Genomic DNA, 16,659 nt, shown 5'->3' with positions numbered 1-16,659 from the left:
CCTTTTTTGCGTTGGAGAAGACAATAGTGACCAGTCGGATGGATCACAAAGTGTCAAGCAAGGCATCGCCATAGCAATTTGAGCAATGTCTCATATATTGGGATATGTTCTGTACAATGAGAGCCAGCAGAACACCGCATGTGTAATATATACATATATATATTATTTTTTTTCATAACCAGAATTTATTTTAAAGATTTTGAAATACTGAAAACATATAACAGAATGATACAATAGAGTAATAAAAACAGAAACAAAGAACAAATATTTATTAATACCTATCTCTCTTTCTGAATTGGAGAAATAGCGATTAGGTTTATCTGATAGGTATCCTGATACCTCCAGTGTTCCTGTCACTACTCGATAGGTGAACCATTTCTCAGATGGAGTAAGGAGATGATTTGCGTAGCTCATACACATCCACGTTCATATTCACCACATCCAATGGTGACTGCAACCATAATCTTCGAATCGATTTAAAAGTCATTATTTTTAGATGACTCCAGAATGACATATCATTTAGACAAGGTAGTTTGAAATGGTTTTTCCTCTGTGACCACGTAGGACTTTTAAAAGTCAATGTACCTATAAGATTGCGATAAAATCCCTCCAGATAAATAATTGAAGAATTGGAACAAACGGTGAAGAAGAAGATAATAAAAAGAGTTGATGAGTCAACTGAAAGGTACCTTCTAATGGCAGTTGTTCCTAAAAGCAATGGTGGAGTTCGAATTTGTACGGACTTGACAAAATTAAGCAAAGGTAAAAGACTCCTTCATCTAAGTAAGACTCCAAGAGAAGCATGAAGGAATGTCAGTCGAGGAAATTAATATTTTACGACAATGGATGACATGCATGGGTATTGGAAAGTATTATTGGACGAAAACAGTCAAAAACTCACAACATTCATGATGTCGTGGGGCCCTTTAATGTATTTACGAGCTCCGATAGTATTTATAGCGGCTGGAGATGAGTATTAAAAACGTGGAAATGTTGCCTTTAATGGAGTGAAACGAATGCAAAAAGTAGTGGATGACATCATTAGTTACGATGAGAAATTTTTTAATCATTATTGTGGCATCAAAGAGATCCGGGAGCGATATAGAGAAAATAAAATTACTTTAACCGATTATAGGTGGACAAGAAGCCTTTCAAAATTTAAAGAGATGTTTATTTTCACCGGAGGTTCTAGTTCCTTTCCACCCAAATCGTCCTTCAGCTTTATAAGCTGATGCTTCAAGAAAAAGGGGCCTGGGATTTGCCTTATTACAAAATACAGCAAGGAAATAGTTGGGAATTTATTCTATGTGGGCCTTGTTTTATATCGGAGCATGCTCCCCTTCGACTATCCTACCAAAGAGTATCGTATTACTGAGGTAAGCTCTAGAAAAGTTCGTAGAATAGCCGTTAAGGAACGTATATCATTGGTTGACAATAGGATATGTGAGAAAACAAGGGACATAATGATCGAGAAATTGAAGCAATTTGCTCAAGAAGACGAAAAATATAAGAAATAGATCATTGCTATGACGGAGGATTTTCCACTGTTATCAAAATCAAACAATATAACAGGATTTGTTTGAAAACTTCGAGACAGAATATAGACAGAGGATGGTTTAACAATATATGAGATATAATCATTATAACCTAGAAAGCAAGAATGGAAATTTTAGATTTGTCCCACGATTCACATCAGGGAATTAGATGCTACAACGCGATGATGTCGACAACAGTTAATTTAAAATTAAAAATATTAAATTAAAAAAAAAAAAAGAATTAAATATTGCCTAATTTTTGAAAAATATCAAAAATCTAGTCATTCACGAAAAATTTACCCCTATTCTTGCATAAAACACATTCTAGTTAAATAACAAAACTCCTTCATTTTGGGGTAGGAGTACCCCGTGTGAACACCCCTATAGTATCATGTTGTTTATGTCATTTAAAACTAGGAAGTAGTACTCCTGTTACCCCAAAATGTTCAAAATAATCCCATTTACCCCTGTTCCCTGATCACTGGTTTACAGCTTAGCAAGAGCTAATTTGAATTCAATTTATGAATGTTCAGAACACGGATTAGGAGAAAAGAAGCAGAAATACGGCTGATAAAAAGATACAATGTGTATTTTTGTATCAATGAATTAGCAGGTAGGGGCGAAAAAATATATACACTTTCAATCTCAAACTTTATCAAGATGTATTTCAGCAACCAGTGGTAATAGGGTATGTCAATAAAATAAAAATAACTAATATGATGTATTGGCTACCCTAATCATCGATGTAGCTCCTCTTTGTGGTAATGATGACTTCCAGACGACCATGGAAAGCCTTACACCCATTGTAGATGTTGTCTACAGACATGTGATCCCAGAGCTGGTTGACTGCGTCCTTGAGGTTGTTGATATTTGGATGAAAACGGTGCAGGCATTGGACTCACCATGCACCCAAAAAATGAAGTCCAATGGGTTGGTATCTGGTGAGTAGGTGGGCTACATTTTCTTACGCCCGAAAGGCAAGTTATCTTCCAACCACTGAAACACAACGTTCATGTCCGGGTAGTTGGTCTGGACCCATGGTAACAATACAATCTCCGTTTGGTTTCTTGACAGTGTCCAAAAGTGCACTGACCACAATTCGTTGGTCATGTTCAGATGGCATTTTCTTGGCTTCTACGATACTTAGGACACTTACTTCAAACTTCACCTCATTCATAAAAACCTTAAAAAAATTTCAAAAATTCCATGTTCTCAATAAATAAATATTGAAAATAAATTTAAAAAATTATTTTTAGAATATAATATTTTTTGAAAAAAAATTCAATTATTAAATTCTAAAAATATATAGTTATTCCGAAAAAAAATTAATATTTTGGAAAAATTAAAAAAAAAAATTTTATCAAATTTTTTGATTAGCAAATTCGAAAAATTAAATTAAATTTCAAATTAAGAAAATATATATATGTATAATATTTTCTGGTAAAAAGCAAAAAAAAAAAATTTTTTTTTTTTCATAACTTGGAAAAGTAATCAAAACCAGAAATAAGAATCGGAATCGTAAATTAAATATTATTTCCCCGATTTCGATTTTTTGTCCCTTCACTAATAGAAATGTAGAGTAAAAAATGTATTCTTTCCCTACTTTGAGTTGTCTTTTCAAGGGCAACACGACTTTGACAAGGAACAGAGCTATTAATGATGATCATTATTTTACGATGGAATCACACAAAAATTATATAAAAATGTGTACACAGAGTGTATATAATATATACATTAGTATGTACATTGTGAATATATAAACTAAATACACACTGAAACCCAAATGCGGAAGTTCTTATTCCACCATTAAAGAGATAATATTTGAATATTATTTGTATTTTCTTTCCTTTTTGAAAAAAATAATTGTAGAATAAACTTAAAGCTATATAAAATATGATCTCTAGGCGTTTAGGGTTTAGTAGAGAATGGTTTAGAGTTAATAAAATTTAAGAATACCCCTAATATGTATAAAGTTGAGTACTGTTTATTTTGTATTTTCGGGAGATTTTACTCTTTATTTATCTTTAATAAGACTTATATATTTAATGTCTGTCTATTCGTTATGGACAGGAAGTAAAAAGCGGACATGTCTAGTGATACAATTGTGTGTACTTTGGGGCATGTTAAAAAAAGAAACATAAAATCAACATGTTAACACTTACATTTAGAAGAATTTGCTAGAGGAGATCAGCTACAATCATCTGTAATAAGAGGAGAAGGAAATGAACAATGAGATTGTCAAGAATTACTCAGATGTTGATCCTCAATTCTACTCTGAGTCCAATAAGGACTTACAATTATAACTCCAGAACAAATCCTCAAGTTTACTCTCCGTCTTTTATTGGTATACAGAATTGTTCAGTCAGGTTAGGAATATAATTAAATTAAATTCACTACTCAGACGTTAAGTAAAAATGACATCAGCCAAGGAAATGGGAATTCATTTTTCAGATGACCAATTCCAAAAAAAAAAAAGAATGAACCAGCTAAGAAACACACACGATTTACATCACAAGACATGTACGTGGGAAATAGGACGATATGCAAAAGTATCAAAGTATTAGCCTAAATACCAGGGATTCATTTGATAAGTATAATTCTAGTTAAAATAGCATGTTCGTCCTGTAATCCGATCTATAATTGCAGCATGAACTAGAACACATCCGAAACTTTTGTAATTGTAACTACAAAAGGATTTTTTATTACCTAAAGCAATTATCATTATTTTATTTTTTTTTAACTTCACGAAATACGCATATTTTAAAATTTATTAATTTATAATAAGATATCTATATGCAGAATAATCGTATAAACATATAAAGAGTGTCAAAAGTATATTTTATACAAGTGAATTATGATTATACAATTAGCTAATTAGTGAGTAAGTGACATAAAAAAATCAAGTATAAAAGTCTTTCAACATCTTGGTAGGAAATTCAAAACAATTAAATTTAAATGATGCAAAGCTTGTTATTTTTCAGTTAACAAATATTTTAAGAACTAGAATTAAATCTTAAGATTCACGCTTTAAATTTATTTACATCCGGACTGTTGAGGGATGTTAAACGCAGAAACTTGTCCAGGACCAGGTTGCATTCGGAGAGCCATTGTGGGATACGCCATAGAGGTTCATGAAAGTGGTGCAAGAACTGGAGCTGAAGTGGAAGGGATATTTACTGGATTAGGTGGAGGTGGTATTGAAGGAGTATTATTTTGAAGAGTGCACATCTTAACGGACATCATAGATGGATAAGGATAATAGATATCTTAAGACCATCAGTCTTTCAGACTCTCAGTACAAGAATTGATTAAAACAGAAGAAATAAAGTTGAGTTACTTCGTCAAGGAGTATACTTCATAAGTTAGGACTGAACTGAACCGGACCGAGATTGCAGTCTTCAGTCTTTAATAGCACCGACAAAATACCAGCTAAAGCAGATTGTTAATCTTGTTTTTTCTTCTTCTTTTTTTGAAATATCATTATTATTCAAAATGATGAGTGACAAAGGAGAATAATTAAATTAATGATTATTATTAGTTGCTGACAACTATTTTCGTACACACTCCACCTTCTTACGTTTTTAACATAAATAGCGTTTATATTGAGTGTCATTTAAGTTGTATGTAACTGATTTTTACATATTCTTTTTATAGAAACAGGTACCTGGATCATATATATTATTTATTCAATTCAGTGGTGTTTGTTTCCATTCAACAACATTCAAATAAAGAAATCAGATCTCCAAAAAAATGAACGCTCCTAGACTACTGTTTCTCTGTATTTCAATCTTCCTTTTCTGACGTATCCACACTACCTAATTGTCCATATTTTTCTACGTCCTTACATGACCAAGTGTGTGTACTACTGTACTGTACATAAATAATAATATGTTGTGTTACTATCATTTAACCTTGAATATCGCATCACAATGACCTCGTTAAAACGTACTTAGTATTCTTAAGTTATATTTCTATGTATTTTTTAGCTTTGTTCCAAGATGAAAGATCATATGATATGATTCAATTGTAGCTTTACTTAGAGTGGGGATATCAAATCGTAAATCAACCTTGATCCTACAAGAAAATTAGCTTGTTTGCATGTTAAGAAATGGTTCCTGTCATCACGTCTTCAAAGTGGAAGGGATTCTTACACACACCTTCGTTACCTTTATTGTATATTGCAACCTTTCTTCTGAAAAGAAAACAGATAAATATTGCCAAAATTACTTGATAGTTGAGTGACTCTTTCCATCTCTGTGATGATTATTCAATACTTGTTGAGAATTATTCACCACTTAACATGAGCTAATTCAACCAATCAATTTATTTCAAAGTGTATGGTCCATTATTCCTTTTTTACACTTTGTGTTACCTAGACTTTGACCAATTACAATTTAATTCCATATTATGTGACAATATATGTATAAGTTCGTACCATGTTTGATCAAAATCGATTTTTAACTTTTGGCGTAATCTTGGTGACTAACAAACTAACAAAGAAACAAACAGAGCAAAAACATTACTGTTCACCTCTGTTCAACTTCGTTTGCAGAGGTAAAAATCCCAAAATGAGGTCGTAATGAGCGAATTCTTGCCCATTTGTTCGCAACTATAGAGTTATTATTCAATAATTGTTGGTGACTAATTAATTATTGAATGAAAGTTCTGAACATTGAATAATAGAGAAAAAAACAGAAACATCGACAACTGACAACAAAACTATACCGTATATTTTTCACGTCACTACCTTTGTTGCATCGTGCAACCTTTCCTTCGAAAATAAACAGAGAAAAAGTCCCAAAATCCGTTGATAGCTAGTTCAACTATGGGATTATTATTCAAAAATGGGTGGACTTGTTCACAGGCTGAAAAGAAATAGTTTTAATTCAACCAATCAACATTCAGAACACTGATTAAGAGACAAGAAGTAGAAATATCGACAGCTGATAACAGTATGGTTTTATGTTAAGTAAGGCTGTGACAAAAGGATAGGGAGAATTAAGACTAGCTTGGTTATGAATGATAACTATTGGTTGATTAATAAATAATATATATGAGTCATATACTTTATTGCATATGAATAATAATATAACAATTAAGCTCAGTACAATACAGAGTAAGTCTTTCCATCAAATAAATAGGTACACACTATAAAATCAATCATATAATATAAATAAATAATATAAATTAAACCCTTTGTAGGTATAAATAACATCATCTTCATTCCATCTAAACATTAATATCACTACTCTTGAAGAAGACACTTTAGGAACTATCTATAATATCCCTCTATGGGCAAATACACTGAATACTTGTACAGATCTTGTCCACCATAGCCGTAGAGAAGTCTTCCAGTCCCGCTCGAATCATAGTATGGATGTCTATGGTTAGGTTGATCGTAGTAGGTATTCGGTAGAATGAAAAACTCTTTAACTGTCCTTAGAGGGTCAAATTTTTTGGGAGGGACATGAGTAGCTTTTATCCTGGATTTCCCAAGTGGATTACCCTTAGATGTACTAATGGCCAAAAATATGAGGAACACGAATATCTTTATTGAAAACATGGAATAGTTGGTTCTATTTTTTCAATTTTAAGTATGTACACAGGTTATGAAACAAGAACTGAGGGAAGGAGGATGAGGCAACAAAACATTTTAACTCCGTTAACTTCCGAGGGCTCGTAGAGAGAGAAAGATGTATGAATGGTTGAATGTACATATTTACAAGTCCTACCAACGAAAAAAAAAAAAATAACACAAATATATGTACAAACCATGGTTCCTTCAACCTTTAATTTTTCATAGTATTTGAATATTTTATTTACGTTGAGTCAAGTATAAATTGGCTCTACTCTTTTGCAAATTACTTTAATTCCTTAATGATAATTGACTTCAATAATTGCAATAATTTGACTGCCTTGATCGTCTACATACCTGCATAATATATGTAGGCTGAGCATGTCCCGCCACATGTAAAGAGTCATCAATAACTGTACAATAAAGGTCAATGTTCCAAAGTGAATATATTAGGGGTTGTTTAGAAAGATCAAAATCCAGGTTTTAATTTTGAAAAACAAAGACATACGGAGTTACTTATGCACTTAGGCAGTACTGGGAAAAAGATTTTTTACCTTAGTTCAAATTATTTAATAATTAATTAAACTGCATATGTCCTTGTTCCATCAGGAGTAAAAGTAAAAACGATATTATGATTATTTTGGCAAAGTAGTATTCCCACAACATCAGCAATTCATCTGTGGTTGTTGTTTTTTTGGTTTTTTTAATCAGTAGTAATAGTCTACTCTCCTTCATATAAATAGATTTGTAAAAAGTATGACCTGTGGGTATGTAAAAAAAATAACTCTAAAATTAACGGGTAATCCCGACCATTTGAAGAATATTTGTGAGGAAAGTAGCGTAGTTGTCATGCTTAGAGATGTAAATAATTTGTATTATTTAGCACGCCCGTTTTATTGGAATTGGTCATCTGAGGAAGAAATTTTCTTTTCCTTATCGTTTGTCATTATTATTTAACTCCTGAGTAATTAAATTCCTTTCCTACTATATTCATTTCCTAATTGAAAATTCGTGTTTGCACATGAAAGAAGGAGTGTGCCCTTGAGGATTTGTTGCCGAGTTTTTGTTTTTTATTTCAGGTTTTCATTTTTTATGCATAAATGACATATGAAATAAATAAAGGAAAAAGGATCACTAAAAATAATAATATAAGTATAAATTTTAGTTCGTAATTATCCCTCTCCTAAAAAAACCTACCTAATCACATTATATGTACACATATAACAAAGCAAAAATTACGAACTAAAATCCGTCAACATACATAACTCGGAAGACACATATAAGCATACTGTTATTATTTACTTATTTTAACGCACAAACTATGGAATTCTATGGAATGATCCTGGGGGCATTAGGAAACAAGTTAATTAACTACTAATTTAAATTGAAACTTAAACAACATGTTTTAGTCAATGTATCTGCCCTCATAATTGATGTTGAGCTTTAGGCGGTAGCGTAAGCTGCTGTATCCCCTTTGGATGTACTTGGTGTACATGGAGATCCCGAACTTGTTGAAGAAAGTCTTTAGGGCGCAGATCTTGTGATGGCGTCTCGTATGCATGTACGCGTAGATGGAACAGTTTAGGAGGTTGAAGTCTGGGCTCTACGGCGGCCAGAAGTGTATGTTGGCCTGGAGCCACTCTTGGGCTTTCTTGTGGTGTGTACAGGTACTCCTTCTTATTGGAACAACCATGGAAAATTACAAACGGTGGATTTGATCCATGTGAGAACTTTGGTTTTCAGAATTTTGACAAACTCATAAGCCTTGAGCCTGTGTCCTAAAGGGAACCACACTGGATTCATGGCCTTCCCGTTGGATGCAATCAGGCCTAACACCATCACTGAAGCAGGGTGTTTGGTTGTGGAGACATATTGGTGCTCCTCTGTTGCATCCCTAAATGTCAGTAACTCGATCATTCTGCCCCTTGAAGACAGGGTCAGCAGGTTTATAGATATGGAGAGATTCCTTACTGCTCCTGGAGAGTGTCTGTTGTCCTCATCGACCTTCAACCGCATAGATACATTGTAAATCATCTTCTTTTCCTCGACGCCCCACTCTGCTCCCTGATGGCCTTCTGGGGCAATTCCACTTAGAGGAGTAATGCAATCTCAATCCTCTTCTCATAGTGTCTACTCATGGTGGCGACAAAGATAATGTTTCTCTTAGTAATCGACAGGGTAAAAAATTATTCTTAAAGTCTCAAAATTTGCATAATAGAGATTAGTAAATACAGGGCGGTCAAATAGTATAGGAACATAATGAGCGTTGAACAATTAATTACATCTAGGGGCTTTAAATGAACTTCTAAATAATTTTTTTAAATTTGAACTCGTTTAATACTCATTAGAAAAGATTATTTTTAAATTTGAGAACCTATTCTCCACGGTACCCTGGGACGCTTTACACAGGTTGACAAAGTATTGCTTCGACATTGATCGCCACCCTTTCTCAGCCGATTGATTTAGGGACTCAATACTGCTGTGACGTTGTCTATAGGCCTTGCTTTCAACTCGCCACCAGATTATGTAATCAAGAGGATTCAGGTCGGGGCTCTGCAGTGGCCAGAACTCCTTCAGCCAGAGCTTCATTTTTTTTTTTTTGATATACAATCCTGCACGATTTTTGCCATATGTACAGGAACCCCATCCTGTTGAAAGCAATAATTGGCCTTCTTTGATTGCTTTGTGATCTTTCTAACCTAGGGAATCACTTTTGTTTGCAAAATCATCGAGTAATCCTTACTCCTCAACCTGTATCCAACGGGGAACCCAATTGGCTTCATTTTGTGACCTTCAGATGAAACAATGTCTAGTATCATTAATGAGGACGGATGTTTGGTGGTCGACAGTTCACGGAGTTTGCGGTTAACTTCTCCAAACTCTACGATCCCATCATTTTGACTATTGTACACATGAGGTACTATAAATGTCTTCTCGTGCGAGAAGAACAAAATTCGGTTTCTGTGATACCTCAGGTAATTGTAAAGCTTTTTGCACCTATCAAATCGTAATTGATGATGTTGTTGAGTGAGCCATAGCCGTTCAATATGTCGGAGAGACTTGCCATTAGCTCTCTTTACGGCAATAGACACCGTGGAACGGCTCACCGACCACTTTTTGCCAAGTCTGTCATCGTCATCTTCGGATTTTTCAAAAAAGCTTTTTTTTCTGTTTCAGGCTTTAATTTCATCTGCCTTCCGCTTCTATGACGATTACTACTGATATATTCACAATCATTTGAACTTAGCCTTGCTACTCCTGACGGTGGTTTGACAGACATTAAGAGTCTTTAGCATATGAGAATTGCTAAATCCTGTCCGGATTAAACGAGCAAATACGAGAAGATATAGGTACATATATGATGATAGCATTGTGGTATATAATCCCTTTCACTATCATATCAGATGCATAATTGTTTATAGAAATAAATGATCTCTTTTTTTACTCGTTTTCAGGGTGGTATAAATTATCAGTAGTTTCAACCTTTTGAGAGATATCATCAGTGTTAAATGAGACATCCTTGTCCAGACATTCTTCATATGATGATCACATCCGTGTTTCCTGATCTATCTTCCGTTTTTTTGTTTTATTGGTTTTGGTTTTTTTTCTGCTGGGATTGTAGGATCTTTTCCCTAGCTTGCTTGCTTTCCATTGTTCGCTCCCACTTTCTATCAACCTATTCTGAACAGTAGCTCTTACGATCATTACGCATTGAGTGTAAAATCTGTAATTCTTCGTCTTCCATTTTGACTCCAAAATCACTTTCTATTTTGAGACTCTGCAGAACAGCCAATGATCTTTCAAAGCAGAAGCAAGAATTTTTCCATGACTTTGCATTTCGAAAAATATATCCAATATTTTTCCCATACTCTCATTGTAAACTTTCATTTCTATTTTCCATTTATCACTTCTTTTAGATTGTGGGCGTCTCATATTGCAGAGGAAGCGGATATAAAGAATTTCAATTTTAGTTTGGGGATTTTTTATGGCTGGATTTTTTTTTTTTTTTCTAGAGTGCTTAAAAGATAATTTTGCATTCGGAAAGTTGAGCCCAATAGTATACTTCTATCTATTTGTCCATAGATAAATAATTGAGGCCCTTGATATCACAACAAAATAATGACTTAGGCCAAAGAATAGTTAAACCCAACGCTCAAATATTTACCAATGGTACTAATGAAACAAGTGTGTCCTGTGAATGCAATTTCGTGAATCATTAATATCTACTTGTAACAAAAAAATAAAAATTTACGCACTACGCAGTAAATTTGACATATGTACTAATAACTGTACATGTATATGTGTTCAACTAACGTTATTGTAGTACTATAGAAAGGGTCATCTGATTCTGACGATGATTTACATTTTTTTTTTTTTCTTATTACTTGAAATAAATTAGAAGGTTCAACAAAAGAACGAAACACGACGAGAAAATTAAAAAAAAGAAGGAAAAAGAAGACTTAAAGAGATCCCTTAAATGATGCTCCGAAACAGCTTCGCCAAGATTTCTTCCAAAAAATACCATCCAGAAACGTTATTGAAACACCAAAATAATTCCAATAAAGCACATAACTGTACTAATGTAAAAACTTGAACAAAAATCACAAGAAAAACTATCCTAATATAAATAAACTAACTATCAGAGCCTAGAGAAGGGCGTCTGTCAACACAAACATCATTTTTAACTCTTGAGTAGTGAACTTCCTTTTTTACTTCATTCAATTAAATTCAACACCAGATTGAAAATTCGAGTGTTCTCATAAAAAGACGGAAAGTAACCTTGAGGATTGGTTGGAGAGTTATAATTATAAGTCCTTCTTGGCCTCGGAGTAGAATTAAGAATCGACGTTGGATTAATTACTGAGTTTGACTTTGTTTAATTCTTTCTTCCCTTCCCTCTCGTCACAGCTGATCTAGTCAAACATCATAAAACTGATCTTCTTCAAAACCTTGTTCAAGTTGCCAAGGTTAATATGTTGATTTTTAGGATTACGGATAAAGGTAGAAAATTGATTTCTATGAAATTTTGTAAGTAGGTTAAACGATTATATGTAAAAGATGTAATTTCTGTTAAATAAAAAGAACGCAAGGAGAAGGCTTGAGCCAAACATATGATATTCTTGAATTAAGATTCTTTTTAATAAGAGGCAGAGCGTTAGTCCGCTCAAAAAATCCTGGCACGCTCACGTTGGTTTTTTGAAAAGCAATGAGTGCACTCTCGCTCTCGCTACTGAAAAATTGTGTGGCGCTCATTTTTCGCTGGTATTCGAACTTGACAACTCCTTATGTAGGAAATACATCTTTTACTTTAGAACTTGAATGGGTCACGCAACCTATTAAAAGTGGCTGCTGTTCCTTAGTTACATTCAATACATGGATTAGAAGTGAATTGAAGAATATATTATTCAGTTTATTTGCTCCTCAATTAATTATAATTATAACTCACCAATCAGAATCGGAAACTCGGACAGGGATTGTTGTAAACTCTTATTAAATCGGGACTTCGAACTCCAGGAGCACTCGATTTAGACTAGAAAAAAAGAAATTTCAGATTTGACTCAGACTCAATATGAAAGACTCGTTACTCGACTAGAATTCGTCGTCAAATCGACAAGGTTCAGATTTTAACAAGACTCCAGGCTTGAAACTCACTAACTCACGTACCCAAAAACTCGCGTTGATTTGGAGTCCAATTGTTTTGGACTTTACTTTTGAGACTTCACTCAAGCTTATCTCTCAACAATTCAAATTGTGGTTTATTAACAGTGAATGGATAATGACGATAATTAATTAATCAATAGAATATGTATACGTTTAGCATTAAGTAATATAGAAATAAATTACTTAAGTAACTACTAATAAGAAAATGAATATCACGTAGTTCTTGTAAAATAAACATGCTCGTTTTTAGCGTTCAAGTCATGTAGTAGAAGATGTCCTTGTTTATATAGGTATGTTACAAAAAATTCCAAATTCCATTTTTTTTTCCTTTTAAACCTGTTTTATCTAATAAATATTGCTAAAAAGACATTTTGGATACGAAAATCATTTCTCTAGCTTCAATATTAAGGAAGTTATGACCAATTTATCATCGAAATTTCACGCCTTTTTTCGTAGTATTAAATTTGTTAATGTAATAACCTACACCAAAGTTTGTGATCTAATAAAATATGATACTTCAATAAAACAACACAACTTTCTTAAACATCTAGAGAATTGAATGAAATTTTCAAGAATACAGTATAGTTGAAAAGATGATATTTTTAAATATCTGCAATTGAATTGTATATTATGAAATTTGAGTATATGAATATCTTCCCACGCTCACCAGACAATTAACGACAGTTATTTAAAAAAAAAGGACAGGTTAAAAATTAAGACAAAGTACTTTTATATTATGCATTAATAAAGATTGAAGATGCTAATGTCGGTTAAAAATAGGTGTACGTCGCATATATAAATTTTATTGAAACTTTACAAAATAACAGGAAAAATAAATGTCTTATAGTCCATGATATTTTTTATTTCATCCATAATACTTAATTTATGTTTTTGATGACTTATTTTCTAGGAAATGGTGCAATTAAACAAAGTAACGGATTGAAAAAAAATAGACCGGGTTAAAGATTTAAAATTTATCTACATTAAATATAAATGAGGTCAAATTGATTTTCTCAATTTAAGCAATAAACATCCAGCATTTCAACGGGGATCCCCAAAACACTTATAGACTTCCACGTAGACCAAATGTATTCATTAATTAAGTCTATCTCTGCTTTGGTGAAATACATCAATCCAAGATTGTCAAATAACTAACGAAGTTCATCCCTACTTTTTTCAAGAGCTCTGGAAATGTCCAAAATACCATCAAATTTTTCATTCAACCTTGTCTCATTTGGGACTCTCAGAAGTTTCCCTACAATATCTTTAATAGTTCCTACTGCAATATTACTACGACTTTGCTTGTTTCAAAGTGATTGACATTTCCCAAACGTTTTGTAAAATAATCCTTTAAACATAGGATCCTTGAAAGTTGCATCCATATCTTTCTGTGCAATCAACTTCATACAGTGAGCAGCACATCTGAAATGATTTGGTAGGCGAAATTCTAAATCTTTTATAAAGCCAGGTGTTAATTTAAAAATTGAAAATCTTCATCCAAAAATAATTTTCCTCTTCTTTTTCATCATCTTATATATATTATTATAAAATATTAAAATTACAGTTAAATAAATCTGTGTGTCCTTCTGTGTGTGTTTCCTTTATGAGTACCCACACCGTTGAACCTAGGAGACTGAAATTTTGCATGGGTACCTCTTTTGAACGTGCTCAGGCTAAGACGGAATAAAAAATTTTGAGAGGGTCATATAAGGGGGGCTTATACTATACCCAAAACACAACAATCGGTTTTTTTTTTTTGTTTTGTTTATTGCAGCTCAAGGAGAGTTATAAATTAAAAAGTGACTGGTGTTTCAAAAACAATTATACGAATAACTACATTTTCTAAATTTATTCAAAATCGAAAAAAGTTATGGGCAAAAAAAAAAAAAATAAGTGAAAATTACAAGTAAAATTTCTTTCTTCTTCTTTTTTTTTCAGGTGCAAAAAAAATGATTAAGGCAAATGGGACATTTGTAAAAAATTTCTCAGAAAAGAAAATTTCCACATTTGATCCATTCCACAACTGCTGGAACGACCGTTGGCTAGAGAACTCAAAAGAAGAAGTCCCAGGGTTTTACCACAACAAATATCCGGCCCAAACAATGGTCCTTGGCGTTGTGGCCTCTGATGGAAAGAAGATGCATCCGTTCTTCTTCAGGGCTGGACAGAAAATCGGCCAGGAGGCCTACTATAAGGTATTTAGGTACATCATCTTGCCATGTATAAAGACTAACTACCCGGAGGGTAACTACGTGTAGAATCAGGACGGCACCCCCTCTCACACGTCCGCCATGTGCCAAAAGTTCTGCATTGATAACATGGCTTGATTCTGTTCCAAAAAGATATTGCCCCTTCCTCAACAGATTTGAACCCACTGGACTTTTCTTTATGGGGAACTTTGGAGAAGGAAAACAACAGGACCAAAAGTGGACTCCCTGAAGTCCTCTATTGAGGATGCATGGTACAACTTGTCAGAGGAGTTTGTCATCAACTCTTGCTGGCGTTCAGTCTATGTGTAAAGGCTGTGATAGATAATAAAGGTAGGTCATACTGAGTGAAAAAAGTTTTGCAATAACCTTCTCTACAAGTTTTGTTAACATTATATTATTGAAAGTATAAAACTATTGATGTATTTCTAAATCCATCTTCCGAGTTCACGTTTTGTTATTATATCATGTACCGGGCCGTCCAAAATTACTTACCGATGATGTAAATATACTTTTTAAGAGGTTTTGTGGCAACCAATCTGATTGTTTCGTATTTTTACTGTTAAAATAAACAAAAATCCTTCCTGTGAGAGCGTAACAACTTCCACACGTGAGACCATGTCCAATCAGGAAACAAAGAGGATCGAAATTGCAGCCCTCTTCCGAGCGGGAGTACCTCATAACGACATTAAGGAACAGGTTGGGGCCTCGTTGAAGACAATTTACAACGTTTCCAAGCGCTTGGAGGCTGGGGGTGATCTCAAGCATTCCCCTGGGGCTGGCAGGAAGCCCATAGTCTCAACAAGGCAAGTAAAGGCTGTGTAAAGGCAAGGCAAAGGAACGTCGAGATCAACTGTTTCAAGGGCATTGAAAAGGGCTGGAGGAAAGTCCCTGAGGCGTACTGAACGCCCTCTGCTAACTCAACGTCAGCGAGAAGTCAGACTTGAGCGTACCAAGAAAATCTTGAATGATATCAAGAGCTCATCTGGACGCATCATCATTTTTTCAGATGAGAAAACTTTTACGGTCTATCCTGTTTTCAACAGGCAAAATGACCATGTTGTGAGCTTTGGAGATGTGCAAGTTAAGCACTGCTATATGGCAACAACAAAGCACCCTACTTCGGTGATGATGTTGGGTCTTGTAGCCTCCAACGGGAAGGCCATGAAGCCGGTATGGTTCCCCACTGGCTACAGATTAACAGTGGAGGATTATGTGAAGATTCTGGCGTCTAAGGTCCTTCCGTGGATCAAATCCATAGTCGGTAACTCTCCTTGGGTTTTTCAACAAGATGGAGCACCCGCCCACGCTTCCAAGATAGCTTAGGAGTGACTCAAGGACAACATGAACTTTTGGCCCAAGGACTACTGGCGCCCTCAGAGCCCAGATCTGAACCCTCTAGACTTCTCTATCTAGGCGCACGTGGAGACCAAGGCCTGCAAAAACGACACAAGAACATAAATGCCTTAAATGCTGCTGTCAACCAGGCCTGGGCCTCCATGGACACCGATTACATCCAGCAAGTCTGTGGCAGCTTCAGACGTCGCCTGACCAGTGGCATTGAGTCAAATGGTGGCTACATTGATTAAATTTGATCACAAACTATTTTATTATTCTAACAATGTATGAATACATTGTTTCTCAAGTCATTCGAAATGTCATTATTGTCCGCGATATGTTC

At 34.2% G+C, this 16,659-nt stretch overlaps 1 long non-coding RNA gene across 1 annotated transcript; it reads right to left on the bottom strand.

Annotated features, from left to right (window-relative positions):
* Positions 1-12,207: 12,207 nt before the first annotated feature.
* Positions 12,208-12,929, bottom strand: LOC121132503 (uncharacterized). The gene is made up of 2 exons (XR_005869352.2): positions 12,696-12,929; positions 12,208-12,640 (listed from the first exon to the last, which is right to left on the bottom strand). It is a non-coding gene; the product is annotated as an uncharacterized lncRNA (long non-coding RNA).
* Between the last annotated feature and the right edge of the window lie 3,730 nt (positions 12,930-16,659).

This window comes from Lepeophtheirus salmonis, chromosome 2, assembly GCF_016086655.4.
Source record: "Lepeophtheirus salmonis chromosome 2, UVic_Lsal_1.4, whole genome shotgun sequence".
Taxonomy (NCBI): domain Eukaryota; kingdom Metazoa; phylum Arthropoda; class Copepoda; order Siphonostomatoida; family Caligidae; genus Lepeophtheirus; species Lepeophtheirus salmonis.
The sequence above is the reverse complement of the archived record's forward strand: the minus strand, read 5'-3'. Positions and strand labels throughout refer to the sequence as shown.